Genomic DNA, 14715 nt, shown 5'->3' with positions numbered 1-14715 from the left:
TCTTCTACTAAATGAAAAATCTGCCAAAACTAATAACTGAATTTAGAGACTATTTTCTAACTGATATGGACTTTTCTTCATTTCTTGGCTCTTTTATCAGCTGGTCCTTAATCAGTTGGTTGACTTGGTCTCTTCATAGATAGCTGCTGTTGCAGTTCTTCTTCTCCCTTTTTGTCAACACCATCAACTTTACTGGATAATGTACGGACTTCTGAGGTGACAATGGATATAGCATTCATCATCTGTTCCTGCATCAGATTCATTCTCTTTGTCATGCTTGTTTTTATGAAATCAATCTGATTGATAAGCATGTCTTGAGTTTGGAAAAGAGCTAGAACTGTCACTCTGTCCTTCTTCAACTGATCTACTAGAATTAATAAGTCGGTAATATCTTTGGTGACCTAGTTAAGGATCTTCAAAGTACTCTTATTTTAAATCTTCAATGTGTGCAGCAGTTGGGTTGACTTCATATCAGAAATAGTTGAAATAAGATTGTGCAAACCGGACTGAATTTCTTCAAGCATAATTTCAGCAGCCACTGGTATTTCAGGAGACATGGATTCAGATGGATCTTGTTCTTTTTCCTTGTCTTCCTCATCGAAAATAACCAAGGCCAATTTTGTTGATTCAGTCTCAGTGTGAACTAATTTTGGAATAGTATCTTCAATTGGTTTCTGATGGGTGTCTTCAGCAGAGGTAGAAGGTTGAGCAACAGTTGAGCTGGTAGGCTCTTCAGTTGGTTTATAAGTTGACACTTCAGTTGCCTCTTCAGTTGGAACTGGCACATCTTATGTTTGGTCGGAGTGCAACTGAGCCGTGTCAGCTTGATTTACTTGTTCAGTCACGGCAGTCGACTGAACTAGTTCTTCAGCTTCTTGTAATACAGCCTCTGAGGGTGGTTGTTCAGTTAGGCTCTGGTCTTCAACTGGTTCATCAGTTAAAACGTTCAGCTGGATGTCAGTGGCGACTTGATTGTATCACTTAATCAAAATTTTCCAGTGACAACTCAGCATCTGTATACAGTTGAAGACTGACTGGAGGAGATTTTGGAGGAGCAAAAGAAGATTGTTGAGCATCCTTAGAGGTAGGAACAGTTACTTGCTCAGAACTTGGTTCAACAACTGGTTCCTTGGATGGTTCTTGCTGAGTTGTAGATGCTTCAGCCAGCTCCTCTGATGTGTGGCTTATGGAATCAACTGGAATATATAATTTTTGATTCATTTTCCAATCTTTGATTTTCATCTGCAATGATATGAGATCCGTGTCCAGCTGGTTAAAAACTGCTCTGTCATTGTAGGCAGTTGGACTGATCGGATCATAATTCATTCTTAGCTGAGTTGCGGCTTCAGCTAGCTTCTTTACCCATATCACATCAAAGAAATAAGTTCTTTCTCTAGTGCTTGAGCAATCGTGCAGCTTTAATTGTCTTTAGGACTGTGTTTCCAAGGCAATGAACTTTGATCGAGCAAAACTTGCACAGTGAATAATCCCAAAATTTATTTTATAAATGAAAGCTCGATTTAAATATCGCAAGTGCACGATAGTCAAGTTATAATAAACGTAAGTAAATACGAGTATCGTTCCACAAGGACTGCGTTACACTATTTTTATTTTCAATTAAAATTTCTTTAGCAACGATAAATTTAGTTGATGATTAAACTAATGTAAAGTAAACAATTAAAATAATTAAAATGCAAAGAAAACGTGTTCAAGAACGCAATGATTAATTTGGATTAACTCAAATGAGAAATGAATTTGTTGGGAATTATCAGTTCAACTACTGCTCGTGTTTAACTAATTACACTCGACTTTTACTCGTGCGTTCGACGGAATTCCCTAGACTAATTAATATACTCTGTCGAGCTATATTAATACTAATCAAAAACATGCAGTACTCAAGTGTCCTCAAATATTTAACAGTTCAAGATTGCATTACATTCTATGGAATCCACTAGCTTTCATTCGGGTGAACTATCACTATCGACACGTACCCAATTCCGTATATCTACTAAAATTGTAAATCCGTGGTTTATACTATTTGATCGTATTGTTAACTATTCTATCGAACTCATCAACAACATGAAATAATCAAAGGAAGTTAGCTAGGCTTCGATTGAAACACGAAAGATTAATAGCATAAACAAATCACTAATAAAAACGTCGAGAAATAATGTTCAACACCGAGTGCGGGGTAGGATCCCCTCAAATCCCAACAAATCTAGAGTTTAGCTACTGAAATTCATGATAAAAACCAACAATCAATGTAAGAAATAAAATACTGAATAATGAAAATACTAAAGATGACGATGGATGACGGCCACGACGCGTGGAAATCTCGAGGTCTTCGAAATCTCCTTTGCTCCTAGCCTCCTCTCCAAGAAAAATTAATGAAAAGTCTGATAAAGTGTGTCCAAAAACGGCTGATCTCGTGTGTTAGGTTATAGTGTAGGATAGAGTCCCTAGAAATTTGGAAACAAATCTTTCTCAATCTCGCTCCTCGCTAGGGCGGTATATTTTGACCGCCCTAGCGAGAGGTCCTCGAATAAGCTTCCTCGAGCTTGTCCCTGGTTTCGCTGGGGCGGTCACTTTTGACCACCCTAGCGAGACACTTGCGCAAAATAATCCACGGCCAGACCACAATGCTCGCTGGGGCGGTCACTTTTGACCGCCCTAGCGAGACCTCTTCGATATTATGCCAAAGTTTCTCCCACTTTTTGGTTCAATTCCTACAAAATAACCACAGAATATACGAGATTAGTCAAATGCTCAATAATGCTAAAAAATTGCAAAATTCAACTAAAACAAACTAATATGATGCATGAACGCGACTCAAAAACAACACTAAAAACACGTAAAAACGAGTCCTATCAACCCCCTCATATTAACCTTTTGCTCGCCCTCGAGCAAAATAGGTTAAAGCACGAGATTCTAAACAAACAAAACAAACACAAAATACTCAAACAAGAAATAACCAACACAAGTAAATGTCAATGGTGAGTTAACAACTGTTATGCTCATGCCTCAGTGAACTTTCCCACACACAAATTCATAATCAAGTCGAATCACAAACGAATACTCATTCTCATCTACACATAAATCTCGACACTAATTTGAACGTGTGTGTGTGTCATGATGGGTCTAGTCATTCGTACTTCAAATAGATCAATCATCCGATCATGCGAGTCACTCAATTAGCACTTCAATACAAGTATCACTAGCATGCACCCCCGTGTCCATTTATCACTAACCATAATTTGAACTTTATTCGATTCTTAAGTGCAGAGAAGGGTGTCGAAAAGAAGGAAAATAAGCTCAAGTGGCTAACAGTCGGGAGTACACCGATCATTTTCATTGTGCAATCGTCAAGACTTTTCGTCTTACTTTCCTCGTCTCCTTACATCTCCAACTTTTAGCCCAGGAATAGAATTTCATTCCTTTTATTTCGGCTCCCCCTCACCTTACATCTCCACCAATTTTTTCTTTTTCGATATATTTTTTTCGATATATATATATATATATATACTTTGGATTACAGCTGGTTAGGAGTATGATATTTTAATTCAGTGCATTGAAAAAAAAAGGTATATGTAAAGTTCAAGGCAAATCACATGTTCTCATTCAAGGTCCCAATTAGTGACTTATTTTCACGGGTTTACATGCTAAATCAACTCATAAATAATGCCTTTCAAGTTAACCACACAAAACCTTCAAATTTCACCATTATTCCTACAAAATTCTAGTCCCCACACATATGTGCTCAAAAAGTTCAACTTTGTGCAAAAATTCATGCTTTAACAATCAATAGTACCATTCATGAGGTGACCCAATCAATACTTTTGTATACTATCAATTCAACATCATCATTGGCTCATACACTATGTCTTCTCACCATAAACAACACCAAATAAAAGAAATGCAACAATTTAAAACCAATTAACTAAGCAAACAAAACAATCTACCCCCCTCATACTAGAGTTGTGCAATGCCCTCAGTGCACAAAACGAAACAAACACTAAAAACATAAAAAAAACTCATGAATGTAAATGCAAAGAAAGAATATGCAAAATAAAAGGCAAGGGGAAACAGTGAACTCCCCTAATCAGAAATTGTCTTCCTCCTCATTCTCAGGCGGTGGGACTCCCTCTTCAGCCGCTGGGGGCATAGGATAATGGTATTAAAACTGGAAGGGTGGCGGGTATGCTGGTGTAGGTGGCCGGCCGGACGTGTCGATGCCCAAATGAGTTGAGATCCCCTGCACCAAGTATTCGATGTTCTGAATGTGGGCTTGATTAACGGCCTGGTACTCAGTCTGATAAGTGGCCCAAGCGCCCAATTCGTCGAGGCGATCTCGCATGGCACGGCGGCGTGGCTGCGGAGGTGGTGGTGCATGTCCTAGGAAACTTCTAACTCCTTTTATTGATGAAGGTGGGGGTAAGTTTTTGATTACTTCCACCTTGGCTTTGTCAAGCTCAATTCCATTCTCCGATACCTTGTGTCCTAACACAATCCCCTCTTGAACCATAAAATGACATTTCTCCCAATTCAACACCAAATTGCTCTCCTCACATCTAACTAACACCAAGTTCAAATTCTCTAAACATTCATTAAATGAGGAGCCAAAAATAGAGAAGTCATCCATAAAGATTTCAAGGAAATTTTCAGTCATGTCATGAAAGATAGCGGTCATGCATCTTTGAAATGTTGCAGGTGCATTGCATAAACCAAAGGCATACGCCTAAACGCAAAAGTACCCATAAGGGCAAGTGAAAGTAGTTTTCTCTTGGTCCTCAGGTGCAATTGTGATTTGATTGTATCCCGAGTATCCATCTAAAAAGCAATAAAATTCATGACCTGCTAATCGTTCAATCATTTGATCGATAAATGGCAAGGGAAAGTGATCTTTACGGGTTGCATCATTCAATTTCCTATAATCTATGCATACACGCCAACCCTTAACAGTTCTAGTGGGAATCAACTCATTTTTTTCATTAGTAATAACAGTAATCCCACCCTTTTTAGGCACACATTGTACAGGACTTACCCACGCACTATCAGAGATAGGATAGATAATACCTGCATCCAGAAGTTTAATTGTTTCAGCTTTTACTACCTCTTTCATCTTTGGATTGAGTCTCCTTTGTGGTTGTGCTAGAGATGAGTATTTATCTTCCATCAGAATTTTGTGCATGCAGATCGAAGGACTTATCCCTTTTATGTCCGAAACCTTCCAAGCGAACGCTCCTTTATGCTCCTTGAGAACTCCCAAGAGCTTACTCTCCATATCATCTGTCAAAGAAGAGGAAATAATAACAGGCAATTTATTATTTTCTCCTAGATATACGTACTTGAGATGTGGAGGTAATGGTTTGAGCTCCAAAGTAGGTGGCTCCTCTAGGCTTGACTTTTGAGGCATTAAATCTTTTCTGTCTCCCAATTCCTCTAGTCTAAGCCTCACTTGCTTTCTCCAAGGTGGAATGGCATTCAAATGGGCTACCATCTCCATCTTTTCCTCGTCTAGCTTGTCCTTCTGCTTTTCAGTAGTGAGAGTGGCCTCCAATGGTTCTTTCAATCCATCCTGCACAAAATCACAAACAAGCGAATCCAAGACATCAATACGAAAGCAACTATCATTGTGCATTGTGTGCTTGAGAGTATTGAAAACATCAAAAATAATTTCTTCTTCTCCAACTCTCAGTCTCAATTTCCCCTCCTCAACATCAATCAGTGCTTTCCCTGTAGCCAGAAAAGGTCTCCCTAGGATTAAAGGCATCTCTAAATCTTCCTCCATATCAAGTACCACAAAGTCTGGAGGAAAAATAAACTTATCCACTTTCACCAGAACATCTTCGATAATCCCACGTGGATACTTGACAGATCTGTCAGCCAGCTGCAACGACATCCTAGTTGGCTTGGGTTCACCTAATCCCAGTCTCCTAAACACAGAAAAAGGCATCAGATTAATACTTGCACCAAGATCACATAAAGCTTTATGAAAATTAATGTCACCAATAATGCAAGGTATCGAGAAACTCCCTGGATCTTTTTGCTTCGGAGGCATCTTGTTTTGAACTAAAGCGGAGCAATTTTCGGTCAAATTCACCGTCATATGATCTTCTAGCTTCCGCTTATTTGCTAAGATATCTTTCAAGAATTTTGCATAACTTGGCATATTCAATAAAGCATCAGCAAAAGGAATGTTAATATTCAATTTTTTAAATATCTCTAGAAATTTACCAAATTGTGCATCTAATTTAGCTTTCTTCATTGCTGCAGGAAAAGGTGGAGGGATAACAATTTTATTCTGTGCAATAGGTGTAGATGTAGAGTTAGAAGACTTACCTCCTCGATTTTTCACCTCATCCTCACTGTGCTTGGTCTTTTCCTCATTAGACCCGAGTGTTTTTCCACTACGCAATTCCACCGCCTTCACATGTTCTCTTGGGTTAGTTTCCGTGTTGCTTGGTAAAGTTCCTTGCTCCCTATTAGCAATCAACTTAGCCAATTGTCCAATTTGATTCTCTAACCCCTTTATGGATGCATCTTGGTTCTGAAATCTCCTCTCTGTTGCAGAAATAAATTTAGTCATCATTTGCTCTAAATTGGACTTCTCCTCCCGAGACGGTTCTGACTTGAATCCTTGGTGCATCACATATGGTGGACCTCTTTGTTGGCGATGTTGGTTGTTTTGACCTCCCCATGAAAAGTTTGGGTGATTCCTCCATCCCGAATTATATGTGTTCGAGTAAGGGTCATTTCTAGGACGGTTCTGGAATCCCACTTGTTTTACCAGTGCTCCCTCAGGCACATAGAATGGGTTGCCATCTTGGCAATCCTGCACATCATGCTCACCCCCACACTTATCACAGAAAATTTCTTGCAGACGCATAGCCGACCCACTCATGCTCATCCCATCAATCTTTCTATTCAAAGCCTCTAACTGTGCTGAAACCGCCGACAAATCATTAACTTGATTAACTCCAGCACCTCGTCTCTGCCTATCAGACTGAGGATGATAGCTACTAGCAGCCATCTCCTCCAATAACTCATATCCTTCCTCCGCCGTCTTTCTCAGTAAATTACCACAGGCAGCAGCATCTATCATAGTACGGTTAGGAGTAAGCAGACCGTAGTAGAAAGTTTGAACAACTAACCCAAGAGGCAGCTCATGGTGTGGACATCTCCTCAACAAGTCCTTGTAGCGCTCCCATGCCTCGTAAAGTGACTCTTGCTCATATTGAGCAAAAGTAGTAATGTCGGCTCTGAGCTTCATAGTCTTCGACGGAGGAAAGTACTTGATCAGGAACGCCTTTGCCATATCTTCCCATATAGTAATAGACCCTACAGGCAAACAGTTTAACCACGACTTAGCTTTATCTCCAGTGAAAATGGAAATAAACGCAAACGAATAGCGTCATCAGACACGCCATTAAACTTAAAAGTATCACAAATTTCAAGAAAGTCAGCTATATGAGAATTAGGGTCGTCAAGTGCACTTCCCCCAAATTGGACAGTGTTCTGAATCATCTGAATGATAGCTGGCTTGATCTCAAACTGATTAGCTCGGATGACTGGTCTTACGATGCTTGGACGTGCTCCATCAAGAGACGGCTGTGCATAATCCAACATCGGTATACGCCTTGGCTCCTCTCTTTGTTGATCGCCTTCCATTCTTTCCTTCGCTCTTTGCTGCTGTAGTCGACGTCTAGAAGTGCGTTCGATCTCGGGGTCAAAAGGCTCAAGCTTAAACTCGAGTGATCTTCGCATGCAGCACAAGAAAAATCTGCAACACAATGAGAGTATCAAATAACAATAAAATAATTAATACTAAAGAATTTAACTGAAAAATAAAAAATTGTGAATGAACAATCCCCGGCAGCGGCGCCAAAAACTTGATCGAGCAAAACTTGCACAGTGAATAATCCCAAAATTTATTTTATAAATGAAAGCTCGATTTAAATATCGCAAGTGCACGATAGTCAAGTTATAATAAACGTAAGTGAATACGAGTATCGTTCCACAAGGACTGCGTTACACTATTTTTATTTTCAATTAAAATTTCTTTAGCAACGATAAATTGAGTTGATGATTAAACTAATGTAAAGTAAACAATTAAAATAATTAAAATGCAAAGAAAACGTGTTCAAGAACGCAATGATTAATTTGGATTAAATCAAATGAGAAATGAATTTGTTGGGAATTATCAGTTCACCTACCGCTCGTGTTTAACTAATTACACTCGACTTTTACTCGTGCGTTCGACGGAATTCCCTAGACTAATTAATATACTCTGTCGAGCTATATTAATACTAATCAATAACATGCAGTACTCAAGTGTCCTCAAATATTTAACAGTTCAAGATTGCATTACATTCTATGGAATCCACTAGCTTTCATTCGGGTGAACTATCACTATCGACACGTACCCAATTCCGTATATCTACTAAAATTGTAAATCCGTGGTTTATACTATTTGATCGTATTGTTAACTATTATATCGAACTCATCAACAACATGAAATAATGAAAGGAAGTTAGCTAGGCTTCGATTGAAACACGAAAGAACAATAGCATAAACAAATCACTAATAAAAACGTCGAGAAATAATGTTCAACACCGAGTGCGGGGTAGGATCCCCTCAAATCCCAACAAATCTAGAGTTTAGCTACTGAAATTCATGATAAAAACCAACAATCAATGTAAGAAATAAAATACTGAATAATGAAAATACTAAAGATGACGATGGATGACGGCCACGACGCGTGGAAATCTCGAGGTCTTCGAGATCTCCTTTGCTCCTAGCCTCCTCTCCAAGAAAAATTAATGAAAAGTCTGATAAATTGTGTCCAAAAACGGCTGATCTCGTGTGTTAGGTTATAGTGTAGGATAGAGTCCCTAGAAATTTGGAAACAAATCTTTCTCAATCTCGCTTCTCGCTAGGGCGGTATATTTTGACCGCCCTAGCGAGAGGTCCTCGAATAAGCTTCCTCGAGCTTGTCCCTGGTTTCGCTGGGGCGGTCACTTTTGACCGCCCTAGCGAGACACTTGCGCAAAATAATCCTCGGCTAGACCACAATGCTCGCTGGGGCGGTCACTTTTGACCGCCCTAGCGAGACCTCTTCGATATTATGCCAAAGTTTCTCCCACTTTTTGGTTCAATTCCTACAAAATAACCACAGAATATACGAGATTAGTCAAATGCTCAATAATGCTAAAAAATTGCAAAATTCAACTAAAACAAACTAATATGATGCATGAACGCGACTCAAAAACAACACTAAAAACACGTAAAAACGAGTCCTATCAACCCTCTCATACTAACCTTTTGCTCGCCCTCGAGCGAAATAGGTTAAAGCACGAGATTCTAAACAAACAAAACAAACACAAAATACTCAAACAAGAAATAACCAACACAAGTAAATTTCAATAGTGAGTTAACAACTGTTATGCTCATGCCTCAGTGAACTTTCCCACACACAAATTCATAATCAAGTCGAATCACAAACGAATACTCATTCTCATCTACACATAAATCTCGACACTAATTTGAACGTGTGTGTGTGTCATGATGGGTCTAGTCATTCGTACTTCAAATAGATCAATCATCCGATCATGCGAGTCACTCAATTAGCACTTCAATACAAGTATCACTAGCATGCACCCCCGTGTCCATTTATCACTAACCATAATTTGAACTTTATTCGATTCTTAAGTGCAGAGAAGGGTGTCGAAAAGAAGGAAAATAAGCTCAAGTGGCTAACAGTCGGGAGTACACCGATCATTTTCATTGTGCAATCGTCAAGACTTTTCGTCTGACTTTCCTCGTCTCCTTACATCTCCAACTTTTAGCCCAAGAATATAATTTTCATTGGGCTCTTCAATCAACTTGCCTTTACCTTTTGGGTCAGTGAGGGCAGGAGAAATGCTCAGCCCTGACATAGTTGAATCCATGTTCTCACGTATCACCACTCCCTTTGGCAGTCAAAAGGCAGTGTAGTTGGACCGGTGATAGTGATGATTGGTGCTCTCACTCCAACTTGTTTCAGTTTCTCACCAGATTTGGTGATAATCTTCTTTGAAGGAGCAGTTGGAGGAGGTTGCGGATGTTCAGTTGAAGATGCAACTGGAATTGCCCTGTTGGTATTGCATTGATAGGCTGTTCAGTTCCAGTTGGCTTCAATCTTTCAGCTGGGACAGTTTCCACAACAGAAATTGGTTTGGTCTTCTGGGACCTTGGCTTTTTCATGATTTTCGGAGATGGAGTTTTCTCCGATTCAGTTTCACTGACAACTAGTTTCCTCTTGAATGTCTTTTTCTAAGCCAAGTCCTTGGTCTTCTTGAATGATTTGGGAGCTGCCTGAAAGAGGATCGATTTTAGGTGTTCAAATGCGCAACGGAAGTTCAAAATTTATTTTGTAACAAGAAAACCGAACACCTCATGTACTAGGATGTGTAGCAAATACAAAAACACGAAATATGTCAAACATAGAGTGTTTTAAGAAAATGTACCTATCAATCTTAAAAGATTGATGTTTGCTCCAACTTAGTTGTCAAACAACTAAGCTCTTGAAGGGATGAGTTGATCTACAAGCTTCCTTTTTTCCTTCAAAATTAGGCCCACCACTTGCTAGCTAGAATCTTCTTACTCTGCACTAGAAAAATAAGAAGATTTTTCTTTGAGAAGTGATTTTTTTCCTCAACAATTGAAGAAGAAATTTTAGAGAAAAATGAGGGAGAAAATTCATCCAAGATTTCTGCCAACTTAGTTGTGTAGGAGGGAATGGAAGACTTTTTCTTGGTCCTTGAAAAAGTAGAGAGACCACCTTTAGCATGCCATGCAATTTTTTAATAAAAAGTATTCCCCAACTCTTCACCTTCCAAACATGCAATGTGACTTGGGCTTGTAACTATTACAAGGCCCATGGACTTTATTTAAATGTCTCAAACACATTTGAGTCCATTTAAAACTTTACTTGATTTTACTCAAGCCCACTAGTTTAATAATTATTTCTAATTGGGCTCAACAAGGCCCAATGTTATTTAATTAATCCAACACTTGAATTAATATAATTATTTGGACTCTACTAGGTCCACTAGTGTTTAATTAATTCAACATTGGAATTAATTTAATTTAATCCATAATATTGTTTATGAAAATCACAATTTTCAAATACATTATTTATTTGGCCAATTTTTAAATTAAGAACACATTTATAAATTAAAAATTATATTTCCCTCATAGAAGTCATACTTCTATTTTTCCTCAAGCTTATAAACTCCTTTATAAGCCGTTCAACACATTGAACTATTTTACTTCTCAACGGGATCTAGAAAGCTAGTACATGTGTGGCTCTCAATGGTTCATTGATACAATTAGCCGTGGATTCACATCTCCATGTGATTCGGACTAAACATGTCCTTATATGAGCATACCCCAATTGCTCCATTCTTACTTATCAACTCCTTGATAACAAGAATGTCAGAACTCAAGTCTGATAGTACCCAACCAATCATGTTAAACGCCTAGCAGCATCGCTTACATGATTCCCTAGGTATCAAATGATAGTGCCTGCAAGAACCATTCAATTATGGTTAGCATACAGTACGGTCCCTTCAACTCATATATCTCGACCGATACGACAACCATTGGTATATCGAGAGTTGTAAATGAATCGATACTATGTGTTATGTCATAGTTGCATCGATGGTGTAATCTATGAACCTCCTTTCATAATTACCACCATACTCTGATCAGAGATTTCATACTACACATACATAAGAACACATAGGATATCCATACCCGAAGGTAAGCGGTGAATCCCCGACTACAACGCATCGACTCCTATATGTTTCGACAAATCACCCAATCTTGCCACCTGATGACCCCATAAGAGTCGGTAAACAAGTCAAAGTGCAATGCTAGCATATAGAGTCTCAATGTTGTCCCAGGTCATAACGACTAATGGTGTACAACCATAAACTAGGAATTTTCCACTCGATAAGTGAGAACCACTTGGAAAATCCTTTATGGAGGGTTGTTCATTGCACTCTACGAAGAGCACCTATCTGCATGCTCGGACATCACAATGTTCCCTACCAATGAAACATGGTACTCACATCGTAGATACTAGTCTCGAACTCGAGCGGCCTATATCCTTCTTAGCGGCGGCTGAATCGACTAGGAACTGTTTAGAATATACAGTATTCCAAATATGAGTTTCATTATACTCATCATATGAGCATCTCATATTCTTTCTACTATTTGTATATTCAAGGGCTTTATCTATGCAACTAGCATGGGTATACAGATAAAGATGTGCCAAAATAATAATTTCAAATATTATTAAAATAAAGATTGTTTATACATAGAGTTTCATTGTGAACACTCGGCCAACACTTGGCTCAACGTTCACCTACTCTAACAATCTCCCATTTGCACTAGAGCCAACTAGCCATATTCTTCAAACCCATCGATTCGCGATGCTTCTCGAATAATGGTCCAGGTAAAGGCTTAGTTAGTGGATCAGCAACATTATCTTCGAAGCCGACTTTGTCAATCGAGACATCTCCACTTTCCACAATCTCTCGAAGGATGTGGTACTTTCTCAATACATGTTTGGACTTCTGATGAGACCTTGGCTCCTTTGCTTGAGCTATAGCTCCCGTGATGTCACACAACACCGGGACAGGAGAAAATCTATTAGGAATGACGTCCAACTCTTGGACGAAATTCTTTATCCAAACAGTTTCCTTTGCTGCATCTAATGCAGCAATATATTCGGCCTCAGTGGTGGAATCCGCTGTACTGTCTTGCTTGGAACTCTTCCAAGAGACAGCAGCACCATTGAGCATGAATATTAATCCAGAGGTTGACTTCGAGTCATCGATATCGCTTTGGAAGCTAGAGTCGGTATAGCCTTCCAATTTCAGTTCTCCACCCCCATAGACCAAGAACAACTTATTGGTCCTTCTCAAATTCTTGAGGATGTCTTTCACAGCTTTTCAGTGTGGAATACCAGGGTTCGATTGATATCTACTCACTACACTTAGTGCGAAAGCCACATTAGGACGTGTAGATATCATCCCATACATGATGGTACCAATCGCAGATGCATAAGGAATGCTTGCCATCGCCGCTATCTCTGCATCAGTCTTGGGAGATATAGACTTGGATAGGGACACGCCATGACACATTGGTAGATGTCCTCTCTTGGACACATCCATCGAGAACCGCTTCACGATGGTATCAATGTATGTTGACTGGGTGAGACCAAGCAATCTTTTCGATCAATCTATATAGATCTGCATTCCCAATACAAAAGATTCTTCACCCAAGTCCTGCATCGAGAACTTACTCACTAACCATATTTTAGTTGATTGCAGCATCCCTACATCATTCCCAATGAGTAGAATGTCATCAACATACAACACCAGGAATGACACAGCACTCCCACTGACCTTCTTATACACACAGGGTACCTCAGGATTCTTAGTAAAACCAAACTCTTTGATTGTACTGTCGAATCTGAGGTTCCAACTGCTAGATGCCTGCTTTAGACCATAAAAAGATCTCTGAAGTTTGCATACCATATGCTCACTTCCGACAGATGTAAGCCCTTCAGGTTGAGACATGTAAATCTCTTCCTTAATATCCCCATTAAAAAATGCTGTCTTGACATCCATCTGCCATATCTCATAGTCATACCATGCAGCTATGGCTAACAATATCCTAATGGACTTGAACATTGCAACTGGAGAAAAGGTTTCCTCAAAGTCAACTCCTTGTCTTTGAGTATATCCTTTTGCCACCAATTGCCCTTTGAAGGTCAATACCTTCCCACCCGCACCAAGTTTCCTGTTGTAAATCCATTTACACCCTATGGGAACAATTCCCTCAGGTGGATCCACGAGATTCCACACTTGGTTTGAATGCATGAAATTCATCTCAGATTCCATCGCTTCAAGCCACTTGGATGAATCGGCATCAGATAACGCTTCCTTGAAGGTCATTGGATCACATCCATGGTTAGGCTCATCATGGCCTTCTTCAAGAAGCAGACCATATCTCATAGGTTGTCTCGAGACTCTCTCGCATCTTCTAGGATCTTGTATCTCCTCTTTGCTCTTCGGGTGTGGGTTCTATAATTGTGGGTGTCTCTCGAACCTCTTCGAGTTCTATCATCTCCCCTTTTCTTTCCAATAGAAATTCCCTTTCCAAAAAGGTTGCATTCCTAGAAACAAAAGTGTTTGTTTCTTGTGTATGATAGAATTAATATCCAACTGAATTCCTTGAATATCCCACAAAGTAACATAAAATGGATCGACTATCCAATTTATCTCCCACTACCTGCTTCACATAAGCAGAGCACCCCCATATTCTAAGATAAGAATATTTGGGAGGCTTACATATATCTCATATGGTGTTTGCCTTTGAATGGATATTTAGTGGAATATCTTTCAATTTTAAGTTATAGAAATCGTTTTCAAGTTCACCAGTACCAATCAAACATTCATTCTTGTAAATATTGCAAACACCTTTGCTAAAGAAACAAGAATATCCATCTTTATCAACATAGAAAAGGAAACAATGTTTTTTCATCAAATCAGGTACAAACAAAACAGCTATTAAAAATTAACTTAAAATTATTGTTCAACAATAAGTAAACATCTTCAACATCCCTGGCAGCAACTGTTGCCCCATTGCCCATCCACAAGAAGG

At 39.1% G+C, this 14715-nt stretch overlaps 1 non-coding gene across 1 annotated transcript; it reads left to right on the top strand.

The window, feature by feature from the left end:
- Positions 1 to 7160: 7160 nt before the first annotated feature.
- On the top strand, positions 7161 to 7267 carry LOC142523510 (small nucleolar RNA R71). Its single transcript, XR_012814700.1, has one exon. It is a non-coding gene; the product is annotated as a small nucleolar RNA R71 (small nucleolar RNA).
- Positions 7268 to 14715: the final 7448 nt, after the last annotated feature.

This window comes from Primulina tabacum, chromosome 13 (genome assembly GCF_025594145.1).
Source record: "Primulina tabacum isolate GXHZ01 chromosome 13, ASM2559414v2, whole genome shotgun sequence".
In the NCBI taxonomy this organism is placed as follows: Eukaryota; Viridiplantae; Streptophyta; class Magnoliopsida; order Lamiales; family Gesneriaceae; genus Primulina; species Primulina tabacum.
The sequence above is the reverse complement of the archived record's forward strand: the minus strand, read 5'-3'. Positions and strand labels throughout refer to the sequence as shown.